This window comes from Aythya ferina (genome assembly GCF_964211825.1).
Source record: "Aythya ferina genome assembly, chromosome: 2".
In the NCBI taxonomy this organism is placed as follows: domain Eukaryota; kingdom Metazoa; phylum Chordata; class Aves; order Anseriformes; family Anatidae; genus Aythya; species Aythya ferina.
This window is the reverse complement of record NC_140297.1, coordinates 67818554-67832831: the sequence shown is the minus strand read 5'-3', so window position 1 is coordinate 67832831 and position 14278 is coordinate 67818554. Positions and strand designations below refer to the sequence as shown.

The following is a 14278-nucleotide window of genomic DNA, read 5'->3' as shown; positions in this document are numbered from 1 at the left end:
TCTCTTATTTCAACATTTTAAAATAAGTTTTGTTCAGTTCTTTCTGTATTAAAACAGAAATAACTTTATAAAGCTGCAGCAATATGATTGCCTTTTTTTAAAAACATTTCATAGCTTTGACTTTTTCTTGATTAATTCTGCTAGAATGTACATCCATCCTTCAGTCTTCTTTATATCTTTTCTTAGAGAACCTAGCTATTAGAGCAGTTTCATGACAGGCTTAAAATTCCCCAGTACCATATACACAGCTACACAACTCTCTGCACCTGGGTGTCATTCGGTGGTAATCACCGTGCTAATGTGTTGCTTCTTTCAGAGCTCTCTGATAAAGGGCTAATTATCCTTGCCAGCTCCATACACAGTTGGGTGTTTCTAGAGAGGACAGTCGCTCCTCATCATGACTGCCTAATTAGGCTGATTGGTTCACAGCACCAAGCCAACCTGATTGAGAAACATGTTTGGCTCAGTGTCCTGATTTCTAACTGTTTTTGCCTTGCATTAAATGAACCTTTACTGACATCCCTCACGAGCTGCTTTTCTGGACAGAATTGAGGCTGAATGCCTAAGGTAATGCCAAAGAAGTAAAGCCCGTCCTGTTGACGTGCTGTGGGTAAGCTGTATCACACATATACAGAGGTCATAGTTTTAGGTTGGGGCTGTTTTGAGGGAAAAAGTGGGTGGAGAATTTGCAGGTTAAGGACTTGGAGAGACTCACAAAACATCAATCAGTACATGGAGATTAGGGTGTGCTGTTTAAACTGGCTTGTCATTGGTAGATGGTAGCAGGGCCATCTCAAATTGCTTTAAATCTGTATAGAAGGTATGCCTGTGTGGACTGTGTTTGTTTCAGAGACTGAGAGAGGCCACATCAGATGCAGTTTTGGACCCCAGTTCTTGCAGACATTTCATAATTTAGTGCTTCCATTCAATTCTATTCTAGTGACTGAGACACTTGCCTAAGACCACTGACCCTAGAAATGCAGCTTCCAGTGTTGCATAAGGTATAAATTTTGTAGTATCATCAATGTGAAAACATGTGAAGAGGCTACACTTGGTGAGTTGCACTGGAGCAGAGAGAAAGATGCGATAGGGATGTGACTGAGATGAATTGTCTGATTAATAGGCTGCAAAATCAAGAGGGAAACAGAGGGGAGAAGGCTGCACTGTGAGAAGCACAATTCAGATGTATGTTTGTCTTTTTCAATTCCAAACTTTGAGATGTTTAGACTGGTGAGATTTATTCACTCTGTAGTTGTGGTCCAGGAGCTAATTTTGTTTGCTGTAATTATTGTGATCAAAACAATTAGTACAGCACACCATGCCTTTGCAGCGTTCATATGTATATATTTTAATGTTTAATATTCTCCTAAATGTGGGAGTACCCTACTAACAAAGAAAATGTAGGTCTTACAATGCAGCCTTTAAATTATTTGCTGACTTTGACAAGCAGTTACACAGCATTCATGTGACAATATTAAATTTAGTATGGGTAAATGTTCTTTTTGTTGACCCTTATAAGGGAAATGGTTCTAAATGTCTGGAAACCTAGATCTATCAGGTGCTCTACTGTATTCAAGTTTTGTGGTTTGTTTTTTGTTTGTTTGCTTTTGTTTGTGTTTTTTTTTGTTGTTTTGTTTTGTTTTAAAGCTAAGGCACTCCTAATATCAAGTACATCAAAGTTTGCTGAAATCACTTTCCTTTGAAATAGATGAACCACCTGACAGATTGACATCAAAATCAGACACGTTTTGCAGTTTCATTTGATTGCATGTGAAAGTGTTTCATAATAGGATATTCTGCTGTGAAAGTTTCAGGTGCTGTCATCAGCTTTGAAAACACTGCGGTGAAATCCACCATTCACGTATCAGCAAGACTAAACCCAAACCCCACATTCCAGCCAAGATGCGAATTCTTAAGGATGAGTAAGGGTAAAAGAGCAAGATAGTAAGGGATTTAAATATATATATGTATCAAATTGTACAAATCTGGGACACAAGAAGCTCATGCAGCTGCAGCACTCTGCTCCATTTGATACATTTTCCATTTCAAATATGCATCGGTATGTAGAGTTCACATCCAGTAAGAATTTTACATTCAGAAAGAAAAGCTCATTTGAAAATGGTATACCCAGTGAATTCCCTCCTTTTGTAGAAAGACCATTGCTCATGACTATTTGCCTAGAAAAAGGCTTATGTGAAGTACAACAGATAAGCGAGCAAAGCATTTCTACAAGCACACTTCATGTTGTTCTTACGTGAGCTCACATAGTTTGACCAAGGTCTAATGACTCACAGATCTGAAAGGCTTTAGCCACGCCATAAATGATAAACACTGTACAGCTTTGTCTGAAGAGACAGGAGAAATTATGTACAACTATTCCAATGAAAGGCTAAGGTATACTCTGGGTGGGAGAGCGTAGTTTACATTGGTCTAAGAGTGGGGGAATTAGGAGATGTTTGATGATTCAATAACTAGATATATAGGTATTAGTATTTAGAGCATATTGCTGAATATCTTCATGCCAACATGACTGAAGCTTTACAATGGAAAAGGTGGGCTTAGAAAAGGCTCAATAAACATTGATATGATACTTAATATACTTTTCATTGTTGATTTAGAAATTTAGGAGTGAACAAAAAAACATTTCTTTTCAGTTTAAACAACAGACCTTCATGCTAGCATCAAGACACAGTGACCGGTGAGTCTACGGTGGATAGGCATTCATTTCTGATAAATAGTGGGCAGTTTTTCCTCTCAGCTCAGTAGAAAAATACATCCAAGGAGGCAGCAAATCAATGACCAAACCCTACCTTTCTCCCCAATGTGTTGTGAAACCTGCCTGCATCCCACTTCCAAGTCTACATGGTGTGAATACAGGCGTACAGATTTTGTGTAGACTAATTACTCTATAATTCCACATTTTCCTTCCCCACCTGGGGAAGAATGGAAGATCCTCTTGCTGCAGCTTGAATGGGCATGTTCAGATACTTTCAGACCTGTCCCCCAGAAGCCTTACTGTTGGTGGCTCCCTACCGGGTCTGCAGTAAATATCAAGACACCAGAAGTGCTCTCACTGAGCAACAACTCACCTCCTTCATGTTGGGAAAACCTATCTGGCTGGTTACAACACTGCTTCATCTGATAAGCATTGCGTTTCTGCATCTGGCAATAAATCCTACTAGAGATTAGAGTATAGAGGTATTCTCAGAATAAAACAATAATATAGTGAATTTGTTGGAGAGCCTTGACAATCTGTTTGTTAGATCAGTCCTCCAATATCAAAGCTAGCCCTGTAAGGAATATATAAATCATTTACTTGTCCGGGAGTGATAATAGAATATGAGTTGATAATGAAGGTTACTAGGTAAAACAGAAAATCTTTGTTTCTTGAACTAACATGTAACATTTGAAAGGAATTAAGAAGAGCCCTTGAAGCAGAAATGAGGACAGCGCTTTTAAACTGTGATGAAATTCATTGGAATAGTTACACATCTTTATGAGACAGATTAAAAGAAAATCTACAGAAAATAGGAAAGGACAATTCCTAAAACCAGGAATTGTCCTTTTTGAGTAGGGATGTCTGACACCTAAGACGAATTGGTTCGGTTTTGTCATTTAAAATAGTAACAGATATTTTGTCAAGTTGCTCCCACATGGGTAGACTTTTACAAAATGAGAGCAACAATTCCATTAACCTGTGTCTCTTCTGTGGTCCCAGGTGATATAGTTTAATATAGTTTCTGTAATGCCAAGATAATACTTATTCTTCCTTTTGGTGTATTCTTCTGTAAATTTGCCTTCAGCTCATATTATACCCTCTGGCAGTAGTGAAGTTGAAGGTCGAGAATGGGGGTTTTAGGCTTGATCTAAAAACAACGTTTAAGAGCTATCAAAATGTAACTTCTAAATGTGTCTTCAGATGCAACTTGAGTTTCCAGCTTATCTTGTTTTCTGGTCTTATTATTTGTATAAATAGTAAAAAGTGCTGTTTTTAAAGGAAAACAGTATGAAGAGCATAGTCCCATAGTGTCTTGACTCATAGCTATTTCAGTGGACATAGGTGGAATCCTCTTTCCATAGATGGAATGGAAAGAGGTCTAGATATTGGCTATCAGATAGCTCCTCCACTTTTTTTTTTTTTTTTTTTTTTTTTGAGCAGGGGTGTTATGTGAAATAGGCTATAAAACGTATATGTATTCAGAGAAAACTTACATTTTCAGGAAGGAATTTCACTCCAACATTAATTTCTGTTTTATATAATGAACACAACTGATGAGATTAAATACATAACAAAATAGCTATTGGTCTACTTCGTGGCTCTAGGAATTTATGACCAGTCTTCTCAAAGGTGAAATTACTGGTGTAAAACTGTATTTTCCAAAGTAAGTTTTTGTTTTCAGGGATCTTTCTCTCTCAGTGACAGAAAAAGAGAAATAATCAGGGTAATTCAGTATAATCAAGTGGTACAAGAAGTGCTGGAAGGCAGTAAATATTTGAAAGTTATATATACAGAACTTTTTTTTTTTTTCTTTTTTTCATGCTATTTGAAGGGAAAAAAAATAAAAAGGTTAAAGCACAGTCAAAATTGATGCTGATCTCTGAGGCTAAGATTGTCATGAGTGAAAACATTAGGGATGTTTGTCTGTATTCCATTTTTTCATTTCTTTGCTCTTTTAGGAATTTTAATTTTTTCTTGGATAATTAGCTCTCTGATACTAGATGCATATAATTAACAGGGAAAGTGGTTTGCCTGCTGACTATAATAGCACCGTCTGATCTGTTTGCCAGATAACTGTGTTGGCCTGTTTTTTCAGAATCATTTTATTCCCACAGATATCTCACCAGACATCCTTATCTGGAACCGTCTGTATTTGGTTGCAGGGGTGAAATCCTGGGACCATTTACTGATTTCAGTGGTCCCAGCATTTTGCATGCATCTTCAAAATTCTCCTTTAAGATAATTCTCTTTAAAAACATTTAGTCTCTTGGAAGTTGAATGTGAATGTCTTCCCCTTGTCAGTAGTATAATATGACTGAAACTTCACATGCAAAGCTATGTTGCTCAGGAATGGTGTTTTATAGAATTGGCACAGAAGCTATTACTGTAATTCTCAAAGTGCCTCCCTAGATGGGAGAGAGATATGTTCTCTTATACTACTAGAATTCTCTCTAAAAAGTTAACTTTATCTGTCTTTGGTTAACCAAAGTTTGATGCCCTGGTGTCATTCATGTCTTTTGGAAAACTGTCCCCGTGTCTTTTTTGATAGCCTATTTACCAGCTGCTAAGCAAACAACATCTGACAATAAAGGACTTGGAAAAAAAATGGTTATTTTTTTAGCTGCTTTACTATCATGTATTTGACTCTACTATCAACTTCCTTCTTACATTTAGATTAGATAAAATTCAGGTTCAGTGGGATAAAGCTTTCAATCATTACTTTTTTTTTTTTTTTTAAATACGAACGTAAGGTGAGTGAATCCAGCACCAGATTATTTTTATTTTTTTCTTGAGCATATGATCCAGGTGTAATTTCTAGGTGCCTAGTAGTAAGAGAAATAGTAACAAGTAAAATATATCTAAACCTTTCTGTACAAGCATAGTGGTAGGGATTTCTGCTAACTGCTTGGTTATGGTCCAACTGTTTTGTCTGGGTCAAAGGAAGGCAGTTTTCACATCTCTGGAAGAAGATAAAGCCCCATGATGCATTTTTGAAAATCCCACCCATGGAGATTTGAGGACAGAGTATTTCAGTTGATGGAGAAACTGCTTTTAAGATGTACTGCAAGTATCCTTATAAATCCACTAGCTGCAACAGGATTAAAAATACACCTCTGTAAAGCCAAAAGCTTTACCAACAATCTGCAGTTAAAACATGTCATTCACATTTCCACACATTCTTTTCTTCTCTGTGTGGAAGACAAAAATAGATTTGCTACACAAAGCTCTTACTAGGTGGTCACACAAATACACAGCAACTATTTTTTTTCCAAATTGGATCATTCTCTGTACTGTTTCTTTTGATGTATGGAGTCCTTGCTGCAGTGATCTTTTCCCCATCTTTCCTGAGCACTTCTGCCTAGTATTGTCTATCACTCAATGTTTCTGCAATATGTGAAGCCATTATTATATTATAGCTAAGTATGCAGCATAAGAACATATATACATTTATATATATATAAATATCTAGTGTTTAGCTTCTACTTATTTGATGTCTTTTTTTTCAATATTTCAGTCATATGAAAATATTTCAAATATTTCAATCATGAAAATGATTGTGGGTTTATTTTTCATTGCTAAAATGCTTGAATACCTCCTCCTCTAGTTTCTGATGGTCAGTGCATAAAAGCAGGATTTCATTTATCACAGCAAGCTGAGAGTGTGGGGGAGAAGGGAAAGCAAAATTTTGATGATAAGGTCTTTGAACACAGCCAAATGTTTCACAAGTTAGATTTACAGTGCTCCTGGGATTGAGCAGACATGCATCCACTATGTTAAATGATTTTTTTTTTTTACTGTAATACCCAAGACAAGCCAGAAAGCAAAGGAAGATCCTAAGTGCTGTAAAAACTCAAAATAGCAGGACTGAAAAATAGAACCTGAAAAGCTCTATTCTTCACCTAAGAGTTTAGGTATAAGCTTTGTGTATTCATATGAGTTCATGTTTGAGAGCTGGTCACATTCACTTGGAAAGAGAATCTCTTCTGTTGTATTGCAGCTTGATTGATAATACTTTCCTTTTCGTATTATCTTATGAATCAAAATCCTTTTTTGACTGATGTTATATCTTCCTAGTGTTTGTGCCTCTTGAATGTTCTGATCATTTGGATTACCACATCCACTGGATTTCCTTCTCTCTGAGATCTCAGAAGAATGCCCCAGTTTGAAACAATCCCTTGCATTATGTGATGATGGCTACTTCTTGTACTATAAATACCTTATTCCTTTAATTGTCAGTCCCCTAAAAGTCAAACCACTTGTGCCTTGCTGTTAGTTCTGCTTTTGGCTAAATTAAAGCATCCTAAATATTAGTCTTTCCTAGGAAAGTGGAATAACTTGCTTTTCCTCTAGGTTTCAGCTATCCTCATGCTCTTTGCTCGTTAGTCTTTTCTTTCCTCATGTTCCAGTAAAAAAAAAAAAAAAAGGCAGTATATGGACTACAAAATGGAAACAGAACTTTAAAATGATACATAAATATATGAGCTAAATCATCACTTCTGTAATCTAATTGGCTGAATAATCTTGCTAAAATCAATTTGACCAATCATATGAATAAATCTACAACATAATTCAGTATCCTGCGTTCAGCTCTGGGGACTCCAGGACAAGAAGGATGTGGAATTATTAGAATGAGTCCAAAGGAGGGCAACAGAGATGATCAAGGGGCTGAAGCATCTGTCCTATAAAGACAGGCTGAGGGAGTTGGGTTTGTTCAGCCTGGAGAAAAGAAGGCCTTAAGAAGACCTTATAGTGGCATTACAGTACCTAAAGGGGGCCTGCAGGAAAGCTGGGGAGGGACTCTTTGTCAGGGAATGTAGCGATAGGACAAGGGGTAATGGCTTTAAACTAAAAGAGAGAACGCTGAGTTTAGATCTAAGGAATAAATTATTTACTGAGAGGGCAATGAGGCACTGGTACAGGTTACCCAGAGAAGCTGTGGATGCCCCAGTCCCAGAGGTGCTCAAGGCCAGGCTGGATGGGGCTTTGGGCAACCTGGTCTGGTGGCAGGTGTCCCTGCCCATGGCAGGGTTTTGGAACTGGGTGATCTTTAAGGTCCCTTCCAACCAAAATCATTCTGTGATCCTGCTTACTCAGTCTAAAACCACAGAGTTCAGTTATTGTTCATTTGAAATTGAGGTAACCCATTCTGTGGAAAGCTCTTCACTGGGTCTAATGTGCAATCCTTTTCTGCCTGAACAGCCACTCTGAGACATCAGAATTACATGTATGGCAAGGTGTTACTGCAGGCGATATGACTAACAAAATAAAACCTTAATTGTTTTTTGTGTTTGTTTGTGGTTTGTTGTTGTTGTTGTTTGCTTTTGCCTTTCTTTTATCCAAGAAAGAATAGAAATAATTAGGAATTTGGAAAGTAAAGTCATTCATACTTTGAAAAATGTTCCACTTTTTTTTTTTCCTTTTATTTCTCTTCTTTTCTGATGTTTGCACTTCTAAAAATCTTGACTGCCTTTCCTCATGAAATTCTTTGTTGTTGCAGCTGGACTTGACCCCTTTGGATAATGAGGCAATGAAATTTACTTATAAAAGGAGCAGTGACTCCAAAAAGCTCTGTGTTGAGATTTCAAATGGCAGCAAGTGATTATAGTCTTTCCTATTGCTTCAAGCAACAAATTACAACTATTGTATGAACTGGAGTGCTTCAAAAAAATGATGGTATATCTATCAAGAGATCTGGTTGGAAAGGTTCTCAGCTAAAATGCTTAGTGTTTTTTTTAACTGTTTCTAGGCATAATAGTGAGACCTGATTTTTTTTTTCCTTTGTAAATTGACCTTTCACAGCCCTTCTAAAAAGGTACTGATTATATTTGATAGAATCAGAGTACTGATCATATCTGCCCTCCTACTATCATTTTGCACTGAATTATAAGAGTTTTCGTTACTTTAAAATAATACAAAATATTGCAGATAACCTCTTGCAGTGTTTTTAAGATTTACCTTTTTTTTGGAAACTTAATTATTACATTTTACTTCACATTTTAATTTTCAACATTTTTAATCTATGTAGAGAAAACATAGCCCATCTTCCATCAATATCTTTCAAGTTTTGCATCTTATCAAGATTCAAGAAACAAAAACAATATATTTGGGTTGTAATGTATTTGCTTTCCAATTCAGTTTATAATAGGCTGAACATTTTCTTTATTCTTGTTTAAGAACTGTATAGATCATTACAATAACTTACATAACAGTGGGCAACACTCATCAAACACACTCCTATTCCATTTGACACATGCACTAATTAGATAGAGTGGAACGTTAATCTTGACAATGATAATTTCTGATATTTCTGTGAAGCCTTTCATCCTACCAGGTCCAGAGGCACTTAAAGATTTGCTGCGTGTAACTGAGTTCTGACACTGTAGAAAAGTCCTGCTTTTTTGACAGAGGTCATTGGCACGTTAAGAAATCCTATTTTCTTTCAACGCAAAATATGATAGCGCAACTGTTGCAGATTTGCAGTAGACAGGGAGGTTTATCTTGCATTCAGCATATATGTTTGTGCCTAAATATTACAGTGACAGACATGCTATAACTACCTAAGACAGAAAATTCTGTGCATGCACAGCCTTTTTAAAATTGGTGCGTAGCCATAAGATATCTGTAGAAACAACAAAAAAAAAAAAAAAAAAAAAAAAATCCATGTGTTCACCACTAGCTATGCTGGGGATGTTTGAGGCAGATCTTGTTTTGGATTCTGTTTATATTCTAAGCAAAATTTTGCTCTAAGCTCATTTTCACTGGCATCAGTTAAGAACTAGCTCTTTATAATACACTCTTCTATACCAGAGTGATGTAACAAGCAGGTACCTGAGACAAATACAGTGAAGCCCTGTGAGCTGTAATACTCAGCTCATACCTGAAAAGGATGACAATTGGACAAGGAAATTTCAGGGAGAATTCAGGTTGGAGGAGATCTAGGAAAGAAAGATGACAGAAAGCTCCTTCCTACTGAAAGCTACTCAGGGAAAAAAAAAAAAAAAAAAAAAAAGGCCCAAGATCCAGGATGGTGACCCTGTTGGGATTTCCTCCCACCCCACCCTGGAACCAGCTGAGAAGAAGAAGTACGTAGAGCTGGCTGGGTTTATATGAGAGTCTTCTGAGTTGTACCGACGGTAATCAGGAAGAGTCTTATATTCTATGAGGCCTTTCATCCTGGAGAACAGGGGTGAGGTTAAAGCAGAGTCCAGAAAAAAAGGAGGAGATATTAATTATCGTAACTTTGTTACTTCTTTAAATATTTGGAGCACAGATACCCTGAAAGGATTTAGTACACTGTGCTTGCATAGCTGAATCACCACCACAGCAACCCTTTGAACTGGATGAGGGCATTCCCGCTACAGTCATATTAGACCAAGTCAGTAGATGGCTATTAAATGCCAGGAATTTCTACAAATATCTGTGAGTTGCAGGAAGTGGTGCTACTGATTCCATGGGCCTCTTTTTATATCACATTCCTATAAAAAGAGAGAAGGAATCACACTGCTAGCAAAGATGTAAAATCAGGTTGGGACTGTTGCTAGTTATTTAAAGGTACCTCAATGCTTTTTGTAAGACTGAACATATTACATGATGTATCTTGGCTAAATTCCATCTTTTATAATTACATCCTCTTCTTCGCTTCTCAAACTTTTCTTGCTGTCACAAGAGGATGCAGCATTCTTCATTTTCTTGAACTAGATGGCAGGGTAGCAGTATTTCAATCTCATCATAATCTCTCTGAAAGATAGATTCAAGTTGCCCAAGCTGCATTGTGGTCTCTGCAATGCTCCCTGTAGCATTGCCATGGATGGAGAGAAAGATGGGTTTTGAAATTAATGTTCAGGCAGAGGTTCTGTTTATCTCACACTTAAGCACAAGCACAAATCTGTTGGTTTGGCTTCCTCTATTGTTACTCCATTGTTACATTATAAGCACTCCTGGGAACAGTGGGAGGCTTACTACTTTAACTCCAAAAAGTACTTTGAGATCGTTTTAGTCAAAGTACAAGTCTACATTATCCCATTAGTACCGTGAATGCTTTCAGAGCATTGACTGGCTTCTGCTTTCAGGTTGATGAGCTGGTGACTGTAGCCCTTCCCTTGGATGGCATTTTGATAAATGAAATCCTGGGGTGTGGGAAGGGTTGTTGCTATGTTAGCTGCTTGATGAGCTGCCAAGATTCTACCCATAGCAAACAAAAACAAGGGGTATGTGGCTACAACCAAAACAAAATAAGGGGGGGGGGGGGGGGGAGGAACAAAAAACAGCCACCTGATGCTATTTTAATACTGTTATCTCTGTGGATACAATGTTTTCTGGTGGATAAGTTCCCACAAGCCTGTTACTTGGAAACACAGGCAAATTCTCTGCTAAAGCAATGGTCTGGTCTTTGCAGTCTAGTAGCCAGCTGTGGGCAATAGTGAATGTTTGAGAGTACAGCCTAGTGAACATGTCCGCTGATATGTCTGGCCAAATGCACTATGCCAAAAGTAAAATTCCCATCGCAAATGGTGCTGGATGGGTATCCTGTTGCCAGTTTCCACAAAGACAAAATTGGATGGAATAAGAAATGAAGCTACAAGTTCTCACCTGGAACATTCACAAATTGAACTGAGTGACTTAGAGAGAGGATGATAAAGTTGTACTGCAAGTACCAGAATGATATCCTTTTTTCCATGTCTAATGGTTTTCTATGGCACTCAGTCTGCAACCACTTGGACTCTCAGTAGACTGCAATCCTCTTCCCTTTTAGGGCTGTGCTTTAGTGGCAGACATCCTGATTCCTCCCTGCTTTGTCTATTCCTAGAGAGCAGAACGTAGTGGTTTAAAAGTGTTGTTTATCAGTATCGTCTCTATAAGCAACCTTATACCCATTTTGCTCAGGACTATGAGCTGGTTTATGCACCAGGCAGTAAATAATTATACCTGTAGTTTCCTCTCTCCTTTATCCTTAGTATTTTTCTCTAGTAAATGCCTGGGGTGTCTAATCAGTTATAACATTTTTTGATAAGTGCTGACTTCATAACTTTCCTCTTAGAGAAATCCAGCTGTGCTCATGTAACTCTTTTGCAGAAAGGTGCTTAAATATATCAGAGGAACATCTGCACCAGAAGAAGGTGAAAGAACATGGCATGGGCCAAAACACCTACAGCAACTTAATCTTGCCACTGTGGAGCTCTACAGCAGGTAGGACTTGGCAGTACAGCAGTGTGTATTAATAATCAGAGTATGTATTCCTGGTGCCAGGAGTCTTTTGGATGCTCTGATTGCGCGGACTACAGACAGTACTCAAGAAGAACAGCTGGAGTCCCAGCACAGAGGAGAGCTCTGCATCATACCCTGTCACCTTCATGTGTGTGGCCTGGAGGCAGGAAGGAGGATGAACTCAGTTTTGCACCACCCAACAAGAGAGTGCTTGATGGTGACTCCAGGCAGCATTCAAGTGCCTTTACACAGTGCAACAACTTCAGCTGGGGGCTGAGAATCCATTCTCATATTTTATTCATCCAAATTTCCCTTCCCCACTCCAGAAATCTACACTCATCTCTTCACTAGAGAATCTGTTCAATTTCCTCTTGTTTAGCACTGTGCTGCAGTGCTCATACTTCCGCTGAGTACCTTCACTTAGAGACTGATCGGCACTAATCACAAGTCCAACTTCTCAAGAGTGAAGCGTGGGAGAGAGCGGGAGATGTAGGCTCATCTAATTTGATCAGTCTGTTTTGTTATACTGAATATTTTATTTTCAATAGTCAGTTTTTGTGGAAGGAAATAAAAATGTAAGAAATCCAGCTTCTTTCCCTTTTTGCTTTTTTGGTAAGATTTTAGGTTTGACTCATCTTTCCAAGGCTAATTGTCAAGAAACTGACAGATCAGTCGTGGTTGACAAGTGAGTAATTGGGAGAAGAGAGGGAGTGCAGCAGGTGTCAGTACTAATTTGGTAAAACAAAAAAAAAAGGGGGGGGGGGAGTAGAGAGTGGTATGACAGTCACTTACATAGTCATGACGTTACAAGCTTTTCATACAAAATATATACAGGATTTTACAACACTTAGAGCATTAACTATTAACCAGCCTTTCCAGGCCTATTTCAGATGTGGCCTATAAGTTCACCATAAGAAAGTGCTTTTGAGCCTCTTGGCAGAAAAAACTGTTTCTTGGCACTGCTGGGGACATGAATGAAAAATAGTTTTGTGATTCTCACCTGTTCCACTGCTGGACACATAGAGCAAACCTTGCAGCAGGCAGACCCCATGCCCTTGCTCTGTCTGGGCTGGAACATCAGGGAAGGACACCACTGCCAGAGCTGGAGTATTCATTTGCTGTTGCCCTGCCAAGATCTCTGTTGCCTGCAGCTACGCTAATTCTCCCAAATTGTGACTCTGCCCGGTCCCTCCTCATTGCTAGGAGGCTGATTGTACAGCAGCACCTAAATCTCACTTAGTGGGAAGAAGATGTGAGACTTGTGCCTAGAGAATTCCTCTTGCTCTAAAGAGAGCAGTCTAAGACTTTGCTGTATTTTAGAAATCAAAGCCTTGGAAATCAATTCCTTCACCTGCCAAATCTGCCCCTCCAAACTCTGTGTTTCCTTGCTTCAATCTCAGTTGCCACTGAAGCTGCCTCAACAGCAACCTGTGTTCTTATTTTAATCCCTGTAATGGTGTTAGCGACTACAGGCCAAGTAATGGGTTTTGCTGGCAGACTCCTAAGATGAGCTTTTGCTCTGAAGTGGTGGTACAAATAGTATTGCGGTATTTCATGTTTATTGTCTGTTAAAGATTTCGGTATCTTATATGTTCTATTTCAAAGAAAAAGGCTTTTTTCCCCATCTAACTGCCAGTCCTAAAAATTCACCAGAGATTCAAAGAAAGTCTTTTTTTTTTTTTTTTTTACCTGGTTTCTGCATAGTTACAAAGAATACAGAGGCTGCAGGGCACTTTCTGCTCAGGCTTTCATCTGTACAATCCCTGTCTTGATAAACTGCTTCACTTTCACCCATGGATCATTTGGGGGCAGAGGAGACCTGCAAGGCAGCCCCAGGTAGCAATTGTGTTTCTAAGGGATGGGACTAGAAGGGAATCTGGTACCTTCTCCCAGAGCTGACAAGGTCCTGAAACTCCTATCTGGCCCAGATGTCAGCAAATCATCTCCGAACACCTTTACCTGTATCTCCAAGAAAAATCTACTAAGCAAGATTTTTTTTTTTCCTTCTCACTTTAAGGGATATAAGCACTGCTTATTAGAAACACATTTGGGTTACTTTTTCCTTTTTTCTTCAAAGGAAACATAAAGAGGCATCTCCAGCAGCCATACAGAGTGTCTCCTGCTCTGCAAAACATACATCTGGTGGGGAGCAAATCTATTTAACCTTTCACCATGCAGACCTTAAGTCAGTGGGGAAGAGAGCTGACAGGCAGCTGATTCAAATCCAAGACAAGATCTGAGCCAGCCAGCAAAGTCGTGCTGACCTTCTGCCAGCATTACTGCAGTCCCCCAAGCACAACTTTGGGCACCGCATCCTTGGGAAAGATGGCACTGGGGAATGCTGGCAGGCCCTTC

General features: G+C 38.6%; 1 long non-coding RNA gene across 1 annotated transcript; it reads left to right on the top strand.

Moving 5' to 3' along the window:
- Positions 1-404: 404 nt before the first annotated feature.
- On the top strand, positions 405-12510 carry LOC311432992. Its single transcript, XR_014690471.1, has 2 exons — positions 405-567; positions 11792-12510. It is a non-coding gene; the product is annotated as an uncharacterized lncRNA (long non-coding RNA).
- Positions 12511-14278: the final 1768 nt, after the last annotated feature.